Source organism: Gorilla gorilla, chromosome 20 (genome assembly GCF_029281585.2).
Source record: "Gorilla gorilla gorilla isolate KB3781 chromosome 20, NHGRI_mGorGor1-v2.1_pri, whole genome shotgun sequence".
Classification (NCBI taxonomy): Eukaryota; Metazoa; Chordata; class Mammalia; order Primates; family Hominidae; genus Gorilla; species Gorilla gorilla.
The window spans coordinates 61,946,855-61,960,645 of NC_073244.2; the positions used below are offsets into that span (position 1 = coordinate 61,946,855).

The 13,791-nt window shown below is 45.4% G+C and overlaps 1 protein-coding gene across 1 annotated transcript in view; it reads right to left on the bottom strand.

Moving 5' to 3' along the window:
- Window positions 1–13,791, bottom strand: part of ELSPBP1 (epididymal sperm binding protein 1) — a 30,592-nt gene extending 16,801 nt beyond the window's left edge. Inside the window, exon 1 of the mRNA XM_055370161.2 lies at window positions 13,612–13,791. The gene's annotated coding sequence lies outside the window, so the exon portion shown is untranslated. The remainder of the gene's footprint in view (window positions 1–13,611) is intronic.

The window sequence follows — 13,791 nt, forward strand, 5'->3', positions numbered from 1 at the left end:
GCCCAGGAGGTCAAGGCTGCAGGGAGCTATGATTGTGCCACTGTACTATAGCCTCAGTAACAGAGTGAGACCCTGTCTCTAAATACACACATACACACACATATACCACACACACACGTTTCTACATATGTGTGTGTGATATGTGTGTGTGTTTCTACATATGTGTGTGTGATATATGTGCGTGTATTTTTAGAGACACACACACATATGTGTTTCTACATGTGTGTATGTACAGGTTTGTAGCCTGGAAGCACAGGCTGTATCATATAGCCCAGGTGTGTAGCAGGCACTACCATCTAGGTTCGTGTGAGTACACTCTATGATGCTCACACAAGGACGACATTGCCTAACAATGCACTTCTCAGAATGTATTCCTGCCGTTAAGCGATGCATAACTCTACTGTCATGTACCGTCCTTAGGAAAGTGTGATGGAAAGAAAAAAATGAAACACTTGTTGAACACTTACTGTACTCCAGGCTCGATGTTCAACACACTTTATGTCACTTGGCTTTCATAAATCAAGTAATACATGTTTTAACCCCCATTTTATAGATGCAAAAACTAACACTCAGACCTGGATTGGTCACCCAGGGAGGAAAGGGCAGGGTCTGGGTTCTAACCCATATTAATGGCTGCAAGGGCCCTTCTCATTGTTGGAACCTTAACAGTAGCCTTAAATCGTCCCCATGAATCACACTCATCTCCTTAGCTGGATACGAAAGTCCTTCAGTGATTAGCATTTACCGTCCTCATTAACCATAATTATTACTAGCTCTATTTTCCTTCGTGCCATTTCCTTGATGACAGATGACCATGCCATTCTCAGCAGCAACAAGAACCCACAGTTTGGAATTGGTGGTCTGGATTTGACTTGAGTCTCAGCTACTATTACCACTTCTACGGCTGGCTCCCAATTATTGACTGCTTACTGTATACCGGATGTCCTAAGCTTTGTATCCACAATCCAATTTGCTCCTAAAAATCTAAGGGCAGGCATGATCATCTCCACTTCACAGAAAAGGGAAACTGAGGCTTGGGAGGTTAAGTAACTTACCAAAGGACCACAGCTGGTACATGATGTATCTCAGAGTCAGTGTGGGCCTGTCTATACTAGTGTCAGAGTTCTTAGGCAACGTAAACCCCTTCCCCTCTATGAGCCTTTGTTTCCTCATCTGCAGAATGTATTTAGTCATTCCTGTGTCTCCGGGTGGCCACGAGGGTCCAATTAGACCTTGATGTGAAAATGCTTTTCACTTGTAGATTGTTAGTGGCATTTATGAATTATTAAAGCCAAGGTCAGGATAGCTCGGGAAGGCATCAGATGGAACCAACTTTTAGCAGCAAACCCAGATACCGCCAGGAATCAAAATCCCAAAGTTACTGATTTAAGTCCTCCCACAGGTAGGTGGCACCACTGAGTATCTGAGCCACACAACACGCCCCAAACTTTTTTCCTCTCCCAACAGTGCTTGGCTCGCCTGCTACACATCAAAGTGTCTTTCTCCCTTTTTCTTGTTGTTCTTCCTTGAAGCCTTTACTCTTAACCCCAGCACCATGCCTCAAACAGGCCTTTTCTGAGTGATGTCTCATTCACTGCTTGTGAAGGACTCTCATTCTCTTTGGCTAGTGGCTCAGTCAGGACTTAGACCTGACAGTGCAGGATGAATGAGTCGGATTCAAATCCCAGCTCCACCGTTTACCAGCTGGGTGACTTCAGGGAAATTACTTAAATTTTCTTTTTCTTTTCTTTTCTTTTTTTTTTTTTTTGAGACAGGGTCTCACTCTGTCGCCCAGACTGGAGTGCAGTGGCACCACCTCAGCTCACGGCAACCTTCATCTGCCAGGCTCAAGCGATTCTCCTACCTCAGCCTCCCAAGTAGCTGGGATTACAGGCATGTGCCACCATGCCCGGCTAATTTCTGTATTTTTAGTAGAGACAGGGTTTCACCACGTTGGCCAGGCTGGTCTTGAACTCCTGACCTCAAATGATCCACCCGCCTCGGCCTCTTAAAGTGCTGGGGTTACAGGCGTGAGCCACTGGGCCCAACCTTAAATTTTCTAAGCCTCAGTTTCGTCGTGTCAAAACATGAGGATGCTAATCCTATCTACCACTCAGCCTTGTTATGATGATTAACGACGATCATAAAAATATGACAGATTTGGGAGGCCAAGATGGGAGGATTGCTTGAGGCCAGGAGTTTGAGATCAGCCTGGACAACAGAGTGAGACCTCATCTCTACAAAAATAAAAAAAATAGCCTTGCATGGTGGTGCGTGCCTGTAGTCCCAGCTACTCAGGAAGCTGAGGTGGGAGGATCACTGGAGCCCAGGAGGTCGAGGCTGCAGTGCACTATGATCGCACCACTGCACTCCAGCCTGGGCGACACAGCAAGGCTCTGTCTCAAAACACAAAATAAAACAAAAAACAGATAAAACTCATTGAGTGCTACACACTATTCTAAATTCACTGTAATCCTGATAGGAAGTAGCCCAACGTGGTAGGTACCATTACTACCCCAGATATGCACAGATGGGGCACAGTGAGCTTAAGCACCTTGCTGAGGGTTACAGATCATGCAAGTTGGAGAACTTGCAGGTGAACCCCAACAATCTGACTCAGTTCAGAGTAATTGAGCTCTTAACCAATGTACAATGCTGCCTCTAGGCTTAACCTAGGACCGGACATGTGCTAAGAACTCATAAATATCATCCAAAATAGTATTGTTCATATAGTATTGTTTCACTTCTGAGAGCCAGAACTGTATTTTCAACTGCCTCCCAGACATGTCCACCTAGATGTCCTTCAAGCATCTCAAATTCCAAGCTTTGGCTGTTGAGATACAGCCCAAAATATGCTATCCTTCCCCCATGTTACTTCATTTAATTGCACTATGTTCTTCTCAACCACCTGAGTTGTAGCCCCCAGTGTAGATCTGCTGTCCCTGTCTCTTGCTGTGTTCTATCAGTCAGTTGGTTCTACTTTCTGAAGCTCCTGAATCTATCTGCTTTTCCTGCCTCTGCTGTTAAAGACTAAAGGAAGGCCTTTTTCATTTCTCTTCTCAACTATTCAACTGTTGTCCTGTTGCCTCACTGATATGCAGCCTCCAGCCTCTCTCCTCTACAAGGCTGAGCTCTTTTTCTCTTTTTGTTTTTTTCTTTTTTCTTTTCTTTTTTTTTTTGAGACAGGGTCTTGCTCTGTCACCCAGGCTGCAGTGCAGTGGTGCCATCATGGCTCACTACAGCCTCCATCTCCCATCAAGTGATCCTCCCACCTCAGCCTCCCAAGTGGCTGGGACTGCAGGCACGCATAACCACACCCAGCTAATTTTTAAACTATTATTATTGTTTGTAGAGACGAGGTCTCGCTATGTTGCCCAGGCTGGTCTCAAACTCCTGAGCCCAAGCCATCCTCCTGCGTAGCCTTCTAAGCACTGGGATTACAGGCATGAGCCACTGTGCCCAGTATGGGCCCTTTCCTGATGCATGCTTTATGCATCCACTCAGGAATGAGTATTTATTGAGCATTTACAAGATGTGGGGCCAGGGCTACACGGTGAGTATGCAGCAGTGGGTAAAGCAGGCATAGGCCCTGCCTTCGTGGGGCTGAGAGTCAACCAAGGAGGCAGATATGAGGAGAAGAAACCAGAAACAAATACAACTCTTTGCTGTGATCATTGCTGTGGACGAGTCTCAGGAACAACTAGGACAAGGTCACTTTTGATTGAGAGGTGAGGGGAGGGTGCTCTGAGAAATGACAGGTAAGCTGACACCTGGAGGAACAGATGGAGGAGGGAGACGTGAGAGGAGCTGGAGATATGGGCGTGGGGGATACATCCAGGCAGGAGAAGCCGACGTGGAAACTGCCTGAGATGGAAAAAGCTAGATGTGCTCAAGGAGCAAGTGGGACCCGCATGGCTAGGGCCCAGGCTGGGCACAGAGGCTCATGCCTATAATCCCAGTGTTTTGGGAGGCTGAGCAGGAGGATGGCTTGAGCTTAGGAGTTTGAGACCAGCCCGGGCCACACAGTGACACCTCGTCTCTACAACAAGTGAAGAGGAGCAAGGCCACAGAGATGCATGGTGAGGTGGATGGGACCGGACCCTGTAGAGCCTCCCTCAGATTCTAAATGCAACCAGAAGGCCAGGTGCGGTGGCTCATGCCTGTAATCCCAGCACCTTGGGAGGCCGAGGCGGGCAGATCACCTGAGGTCAGGAGTTCATGACCAGCCTGGTCAACATGGTAAAACCTCATCTCTACTAAAAGTACAAAAATTCCCTCCACATGATGGTGCGTGCCTGTAATTCCAGCTACTCGGGAGGCTGAGCCAGGAAAATCGCTTGAACCCAGGAGGCAGAGGTTGCTGTGAGCCGAGATCATACCACTGCACTCCAGCCTGGGCAACAGAGCAAGACTGTCTCAAAAGAATAGAATAGAATAGAATAAAATAGAATAGAATACAATAGAATAGAAGCAACCAGAAGCCACGGGAGGGGTTAAAGTGAGGAGGAGTGGGCCGGACACGGTAGCTCATGCCTATAATTCCAGCACTTTGGGAGGATGAGGTGGGCAGATCGTCTGAGGTCAGGTGTTCGAGACCAGCCTGGCCAACATGGTGAAACTCCATCTCTACTAAAAATACAAAAAAAAAAAAAAATTAGCTGGGCGTGGTAGCAGGTGCCTGTAGTCCCAGCTACTCAGGAGGCTGAGGCAGGAGAATCGCTTGAACCCACGAGGCGGAGGTTGCAGTGAGCCGAGATCGTGCCACTGCACTCCAGCCTGGGTGACAGAGCAAGACTCAATCAAAAAAAAAAAAAAAAAGAGGAGGGGTGGCATTTATTAATTCAAAATCCTCCATCACCTTTAGAATACAATCCCTAGTCCATACTGTGCCTTCCCTCAAACTCATTTCTTATCTTCCTTCCCCTCCCTCGATCTGCCTTTTAGTTGTTTCCTGCAGAAGCCACCTCAAGGCCTTTGCACTCGCTCTTCTCTTTGCCTGGGATGATCCCTCGATCCCCAGCTATTTGCATGGCTTGCTTCCTTGTGCAATAAAGAGTTCTGTGCAAATTCGAAGAATTGGTAGCAACTGATGGTCTGGAAGGTTTATGACTCTGCACAGACCAAGTTATGGATATTCATAGAAAATATTTTAGGGGCCATTCAAAATAATTATTCAACTGTAAAACAAGCCCTAATAGCCAGACACCCACGTCTCGTCTGGAACATCCAGGTGAGGACCAAGTTATGCTTTGGGCACTGGCAGGTTCAGATGCTTGGAGAACCCTCTGTCCTGAGCCCCGGGGTGGTTGGGACCAGCATCCTGCCACCGCTGCTGTTTCTTGGCTGGTCGGAAAAAGGGTTGCTGTGGCTTTGGAGTCAAACCACAGGCAAATATGGGGATAGTTTTTCCAATCATCAAATGAGGGAGAATAAACTCCACCTTGGGATCTTATACATGCAGCAGATGCTGGAAAGCACTGTGTAAATGTCAGAGGGGGCATACAAGCCAGATATTTTCATTACTATTTATGAAGACAGCATACAAGCCAGAATTTTTGTTTGTTTGTTTTTGAGATGAAGTCTTGCTCTGCACCCCAAGCTGGAGTGCAGTGGCACGATCTTAGCTCACTGCAACCTCTGCCTCCCCGGTTCAAGCAATTCTCTTGCCTCGGCCTCCCAAGTCACTGGGATTACAGGCACGAGCCATCACGCTCAGCTATTTTTTTGTCTTTTTAGTAGAGACACGGTTTCACCGTGTTGGCCAGGTTGGTTTTGAACTCCTGACCCCAAGTGATCTGCTTACCTGGGCCTCCCAAAGTGCTGGGATTACGGGCATGAGCCACTGCGCCCGGCCCAAGCGAGATGTTTTAATTACTATTTATGGAGATGGGGGAGAGACAAATTTTGCCACCTCCTCTAAACCCTTGACTATCTGCAGTGTCATGCTTATATTCCTGCCTGGCCCAAAACCCCAATTCCTACACCTTAATCGGTTCATTAACCTCAAGCTTTCATTTTGACCCTTCTCCCCAGGATTCAAATGAATAATTTTTGGCTTAGATGCTAAGATCCAGACAGGCAGAAGATTATAATGCCAGAAAGAGCCTGCCCTGGAGCCCAACCACCTGGGTTTCCATGCTTTGCCTCTTACTACCTTTGTGACCCCAACAAAGTACTGAGTTTCCTGGGTCTCAGTCCTCATCCGCACAATGGAAGGGATGGTGATCACTGTTGCTGCTACAGAATGTTAGTGTCATTCATAGACGCTTGGTGGGTAGAATAATACCCACCCAACACAAATCTGTCCACGTCCTAATTCCTAGAGTCCACGAATATGCTAGGTTGCATGGTACAATGGATTTTACGGGCCAGTCATGGTAACTCATAATTGTCATCCCAGCACTTCAGGAAGCTGACGCAGGAGGATCACTCAAGCCCAGGAGTTTGAGATCAGCCTGGGCAACATAGTGAGACCTCATATCTACAAAAAAATCTTAAAATTAAAAAAAAAAATAGCCAGCATGGTGGCACATGCCTGCAGTCCTAGCTATTCGAGAGGCTGAGGTGGGAGGACTGGTTGAGCCCAGGAGGTCGAGATCAGCCTAGGCAACATAGTGAGACCCCTATCTACAAACAATCTTTAAAAAAAAAGAGAGAGAAAACTAGCATGGTGGCACATGCCTGTAGTCCTGTCTACTCAAGAGGCTGAGGCAGGAGGATCACTTGCACCCAGGGGTTTGAGGCTGCAGTGAGCTATGATCCAGCCTGGGTGACAGAGCCAGACCCTGTCTCAAAAAAAGGAGTGTGGAAGACTTTGCAGATGTCATAAAGCTAAGGATCTTGAGATGGGAAGATGATCCGGGATTCCCCAGATGAACCCAATGTCATCACAGGGGCCCTTATAAAAGAGAGGTGGTGGGATGCCGAGGCGGGTGGATCACAAGGATCATGAGGTCAGGAGATTGAGACCATGCTGGCCAACATGGTGAAACCCCGTCTCTACTAAAAAAAAAAAAAAAAAATTAGCTGGGTGTGGTGTAATCCCAGCTACTCGGCTGTAATCCCAGCTACTCAGGAGGCTGAGGCAGGAGAATCTCTTGAACCAGGGAGTTAGAGGTTGCAGCGAGCCGAGATTGCACCACCACACTCCAGCCTGTCAACAGAGCAAGACTCTGTGTCAAAAAAAAAAAAAAAAGAGAGAGAGAGAGGCAGGAGAGTCAGAAAACCAGGTGTGACAACAGAAAGCAGAGGTTAGAGTTATGACAGGAAGAGGCCACGAGCCAAAGAATGCAGGTGACCTTTAGAAGCTGGAAGAAGCCAGGAAGCGGATTCTTCCCTACAGCCTCCAGAAGGAATGCAGCCTGGCTGGTAACCTGATCTTAGCCCCAGTGAGACTGACTTACACAACTGTAAGAGAACAAGTGTGTGTCAAGTTGGTTAGGTGTGTGGGGATTTGTTACAGCCGCTGCAGAAAACTAATGCACACACAGAGGGCTGAAAACCCTGCCTGCCACATAAAACGTGCTTTGTAAATATTAATCGTTATCATTTTCATTATCTCTGTCCCATTTGAATCAGCCATCCTGGAAGAGGTACGGAGCAAAGGTGTCTAACCTTAGGCTCCCTCTCAAGCCAGCTGTGTGGCTCCATGGGACACACACACAGCTCGGAGTCCTCATCTCCACAATGGAGAAATACGTAAGTGGTTGTGGCTTCGGAAAAGGGTGGCCTGTATACGAATTTCTGCTCATCCGTGTGACCTTCAGAGTGTTATGGAATGTATTTGACTCTCAGCTTTCTTTTCTATATATGAGACAACTGAAATCTATCCCGTAGGACTGTTTAATAATGAAATGAATGTAATCCCAGCACTTTGGGAGGCCGAGGAGGGCGAATCACAAGGTGATGAGTTCGAGACCAGCCTGACCAACATGGTGAAACCACGTCTCTACTAAAAATACAGAAATTAGCTGGGCGTGGTGGCGCACACTTGTAATCCCAGCTACTCAGGAGACTGAGGCAGGAGAATTGCTTGAACCCAGGAGGCAGAGGTTGCACTGAGCCAAGATCGTGCCAGTCTTGGCTCACTGCATTACAGCCTGGGCAGAGTGAGACTCCATCTATGGGGGATGGGGGAGGGGGCAGGATCTGGGGGGGCGGCCGGGGTGGGGGAAGAATGAAATGATACAATGTAAGCAGAGTTCTTGGCACATGCTGAGTGCTCAACAAATAATCATGGTAAACATAGGCTGGGCGTGCGGGCTCAGGCCTGTAATCCCAGCACTTTGGGAGGCCAAGGTGGGAGGATCACTTGTGTTCAGGAGTTCAAGACCAGCTTGCGCAACGTAGTGAGACCCCCTCCTTCTCTACAAAATATTAAAAATTAGTTGAGCAAGATGGTGCACACCTGTAGTCCCAGCTACTCAGGAGGCTGAGGGGGAAGGATCACTTGAGCCCAGGATATTGAGGCTGCAGTGAGCTATGATTGCACCACTGCACTCCAGCCTGAATGACAGAGCGAGACCCCATTTCCTTAAAAAAAAAAAAAAAAAAAAAAAAAAAATCACATATGTGATAAATATTTGTTGTGTTCCTCCTACTATGTGGAGTTGTCGGTAGACTGGACAGGTGAAATTCCTTCTTGCATGAGGCTAATATTTTACTAGGGTGGGAAAGACAAAATACAAATGAGGTTTTCTGACCGGGGTGGTGGCTCACGCCTGTAATCCCAGCACTTTGGGAGGCCAAGGTGGGTGGATCACTTGAGGCCAGGAGTTCAAGACCAGCCTGGCCAACATGTTGAAACCTCATCTCTACCAAAAATACAAAAATTAGCCAGGCGTGGTGACACATGCCTGTAATCCCAACTATTCCATAGGGTAAGGCACCAGAATCGTTTGAAGCCAGGAGGCGGAGGTTGCTGTGAGCCGAGATCACACCACTGCATTCCAGCCTGGGTGGCAGAGCGAGACTCTTTCTCAAAAAAAAAAAAAAAAAAAAAAAAGAAATGAGGCTTTCAGTATGGGGTGGTGACAAGTTCCTGGAAATAGATAATGGTGATGATGGTGCAACATTGTGAATGTACTTGTCGCCACTAAATTGTGCACTTTAAAATAGTTAAAATCATAATCTTATGTGTATTCTACCACAGTAACCAAAACCAAAATCATTTCAGAATATGAAAAGTGCAATGAAAAAAAAATAATAAACAGGGGAATGTAAACAATCATGCCTGATAGATGTCTCCTTTGGTGGTCAGGGAAGGCCTCTCTGAGCAAGTGAGATTTTAACCAAAACCTAGAGTCAGCCACACACAGTGTGAGGAACAAGCATTCCAGGCAGAGGGATCAGTGAAGGCAAAGCTGCTGATGTGAGAAACGATGTGACATGTTCTGACGCACAGAAGGGAGGGCCACATGGCTGGACCCTTCATTTTTCCCCTTAGGGTGGGCCTCCCGCATGCGCAGTGCCTCCTTTAGGCTTGGGAAGTGAGCATGCACGGTGTGTTTACTGGACTTGTACACAAGCTCGTCTGAGACTTTCTTCCCTTTCCAGCGAAATGTCCCCCGAAAGGTCGGACTCTGCTTTTTTTTTTTTTTTTTTTTTTTTTTTTTTTGAGACGGAGTCTGGCTCTGTCACCCAGGCTGGAATGCAGAGGCGCGATCTCGGCCCACTGCAAGCTCCGCCTCCCGGGTTCACGCTATTCTCCTGCCTCAGCCTCCCGCGTAGCTGGGACTACAGGCGCCCACCACCACGCCCGGCTGATTTTTTGTATTTTTAGTAAAGACAGGGTTTCACTGTGTTAGCCAGGATGGTCTCGATCTCCTGACCTCGTGATCCGCCCGCCTCGGCCTCCCAAAGTGCTGGGATTACAGGCGTGAGCCACCGCGCCCCCAGACTCTGCCATTTTGTCTCTTAATGTGCATGCCCGGGCTCATTAGCCCAATCCCTGAGATTGATTGATTGATTGATTGATTGACTGATTTTTTTTTTTTTTTGAGACGGAGTCTCACTCTGTCACCCAGGCTAGAGTGTAGTGGCACGATCTAAGCTCACTGCAACCTCTGCCCCCCGGTTCAAGCGATTCTCCTGCCTCAGCCTCCCGAGTAGCTGGGATTACAGGCGCCTGCCACTGCACCCGGCTAATTTTTGTATTTTTAGTAGAGATGGGGTTTCACCATCTTGGCCAGGCTGATCTTGAACTCCAGACCTCATGATCCACACACCTCAGCCTCCCGAAGTGCTGGGATTACAGGCTTGAGCTACCGCGCCCAGGCCATCCTTGAGATTTTACTGGAAGCTGCTGACTACCAATTTTGGAGTAAGTGCAGAGGAAAGAAAAGATGGTGACACTAGCAAACCTAAGTCAGAGCCTTGTAGTTCTCAGCAAGACACTGCATCTGTGTTCCCCATGCACATACATGCACAGAGTGTTTTCCTGAGCGGGCATGTGAGAAGCCACTGATATCAATCACCTCTGGAAGTGGGAACCAGGGGTAAATAGGAGACTTCTTTCCAATTAAGTTTTTATCACAGATGTGTGACTTATGTCTTTAAAAACAATTTAATTATGTATATACCTAGAAGAGAAGAGTTGCAATATTCCCAACACAAAGAAATGATAAATGTTGGAAGTAATGGATATCCTAAATACCCTGATTTGATCATTACACACTGTATGCATGTATCAAAATATCACATCAGTGGCTCACACCTGTAATCCCAGCACTTTGGGAGGCTGAGGTGGGAGGATCACTTGAGACCAGGAATTTGAGACCAGCCTGGACAACAGAGTGGGACACCATGTCTATTAAATAAATAAATAAGGAAAAGAAAAAAAAAATCACGTGTACCTCAATAAATATATACAATTGTTGTGTATCAATAAAACATTTTAGAAACAGTAATTATACATGTATATGCACATACATAATGTGTATATACATATACGTGCACATGCCTGTATACATTATAGATGTGTATATATGTATACATAATATACACACATCATATGTGCACATATACAGGTATATGCATGCACATATGCTCACATGAAAACATGCAGAGTTAAAATGGTTTTTAAAAAAGATAGAACACCCTGAGTAAAGCAATAGGAGGCAGTTTAAAATCACAAAATGAAAAATCTACAACAATGAGATGGCTGTCTTAGGAATGGATTAATTTTATGGGGTAGTTATTGACTTACCAAATTTATTGAACATCTATAGAGCAAAGCGCTGTGCCAGGGGCCTCTTGGTGTTGGCATTCCAATTCCACTGGCACTCCAGTAATTAAAAACCTGTGTGGATGTTTCAGTGGTGCCTAGCAGAGTGACATTTAATAAGGTACTTCACAGCTTACCCCTCTATAAAATGGGGATGCTAATAAACAGATTTACTTCATAGAGTTGTTGGGAGGATTGAATTAGATGAAAGATACAAAATGCTTAAGACAATGTGTGCTATAGAGATAACTCACAATAAGTGTTGGCCATTAATGATGATGATGATGATGATGATGATGATGATGATAACATTCATTCACCATGTTAGACTGGCAGTAATACATTAATTAATTAAGCAAACATTTTGAGAATGTTCTAATTCTCTTCTTTTACTTTTGTTATTTATTGGCTTTCAAACTTTCCTGAAAATATTACCTTCTGAGAAATTTTTTCCCTGCTTAATGATACTTTTCATTGTTAATATTCCCTCATCCATCCATCCATCAACCATCCTTTTACCAACTCTTCTTTCATCATCCATCCATCCACCCATCCACCCATGTATCCTTCCACCCATTCTTACATCCATTCCTCCATCTATCCATCTTTTCATCTATCTTCTTCCATCATCCATTCATCCATCCATCAATTCATCCACCCATTCATCCTTCCACCCATTCTTCCATCCATCTATCAATTCTCCCATCCTTTTGTCCATCTTTCACCAGCCATCTATCTATCCACTCATCTGTCCATTCATTTATCCTTCTATTCATCCGTTATTCATTGAATCCATCCTCTTATCATCCATCCATCAATCATTCATCCAATAAGTATTTAAGAAACCCACCATCCATAAGAAACTGTGTCAAGTACCAAGAGGAACCATACATGATTTCTGCCCTCAACAATCAGAGATAAATCGTTTCATCCATCCTTCAATTTATTCATCCACTTCTCATCCATCCTTCCATCCATCCATTCTTTCACCGTTCATCCATTCTTCTATCCACCCATCCTTCCTTTCATTCTTTAATCTTCCTTCAATCCACCACCCATCCAATGAGTATTCAAGAACCCTATCATCTATAAGGAAATGTGGTGGGTACCAAGAGGAACCAGATATGATAGCTGTCTTCAAACAGCTATAGATAAGACATTGGCACCAATATCTACCACCCAACATGGAAAATAATGGCAGACACAACTGGTAGTATTAAGGCACTGATAGGGTGCCCAAGAGGCAGCTTAGCCCACAGCCTCTGCCCTCTCGTTCTCTTAAGCCAAAACAATTTCACAGTGGAGCGGTGAGAAGATAATAGCACCCAACCAACCAGAGTTCAAATCCTACCTCTCCCATGTTTCAACTGGGTGGCCTTGGGAAGGTCATTTCACCTCTCTGAACTCCAAGTCAGTATTCCTATCTGTTTAGTGGAGATAAAACCTAAACTATAGAAGCCATTGTGATAATTACAGGCACACATGGGGCTGAAAAGTCACTGAAGTATAGTGTACCTTCAAAATAATGAGTCCTTCTGCTTCTCAGCAGCAAATGACCCCAGATCTGAAACAAAACTTCAGTGTAAGCCTTCCCTCCACCTCTAAGCGCACACACACACCTCTTCTATTACATATTTAGGCTGCCTTTGGAGGGAGAAGCAACAGGATCTCAGTAAGCTCTTTTTGAATCTCAACTTTCTTTTTGCTAAAATAGGGAGAGTAAGCCTTACCTTGGAGAAATGGTCCAAACATTGATAGAACCATGAAGATTTTAATCCACTACCAAGAATTTAATAAGTAATTCACCCAGTCTCTTAACAGGTAACTTGTTCCCTTTTCTTCAGTTTCTTCCCTAAACTTTGGTTTCAGGCAACCTTCCTTAGCATTACATCATTCATAGAATCTGGTTTAACCCATTTCTTTGAGTTTATTAACAGAGAAAGGACCTCACCCACAAGACCACCTTCCCTACTTTCTCTGGCTGTCCCCTTCCAGAACCAATATGGCAGCCACCAGCTACTTCTGGTTCTTGAGCACTTGAAATGGGAAAGTTCAAATTGTTCTATGTTGTAAGTGTAAGATACTTATTGATTCTGAAGACAAAGTATAGGGAAAAAATGTAAAGTATCTCATTAATAATTATTTATATTCATTATGTGTTGAAATGATAATCGTTTAGATATACATGGATTCCACAGAACATGTTATTAAAATAAATTGCACTCTTCTTACTTTTTTAAAGTGCTTCTGCTATAAAACTTACAATGATTTATGTGGCTCGTATTATATTTCTAGTGCACCACGATGCTCTAGACCTTCCTTCTTTGCTATGGGGGCCCTAAGACCCCACTTGTCACACCCTCCCAAGTTTCCGGGTCAAAATGTACCTTTGAGAGAGTTCTTCTGGGCCCTGGCTCTCTCCACTATCTCTCTTTAAGGTTCTGCTCCCAAGAGCTCTGGATTATCTGGGGATTGGTTGAATGGCTTTGGCCCCAGCCTGTCTGTAGGACACAACGGCAGCTTCTCAAAGGAGGGTTCTTCATCAGTGGTTACTGTCAGAAGACAGT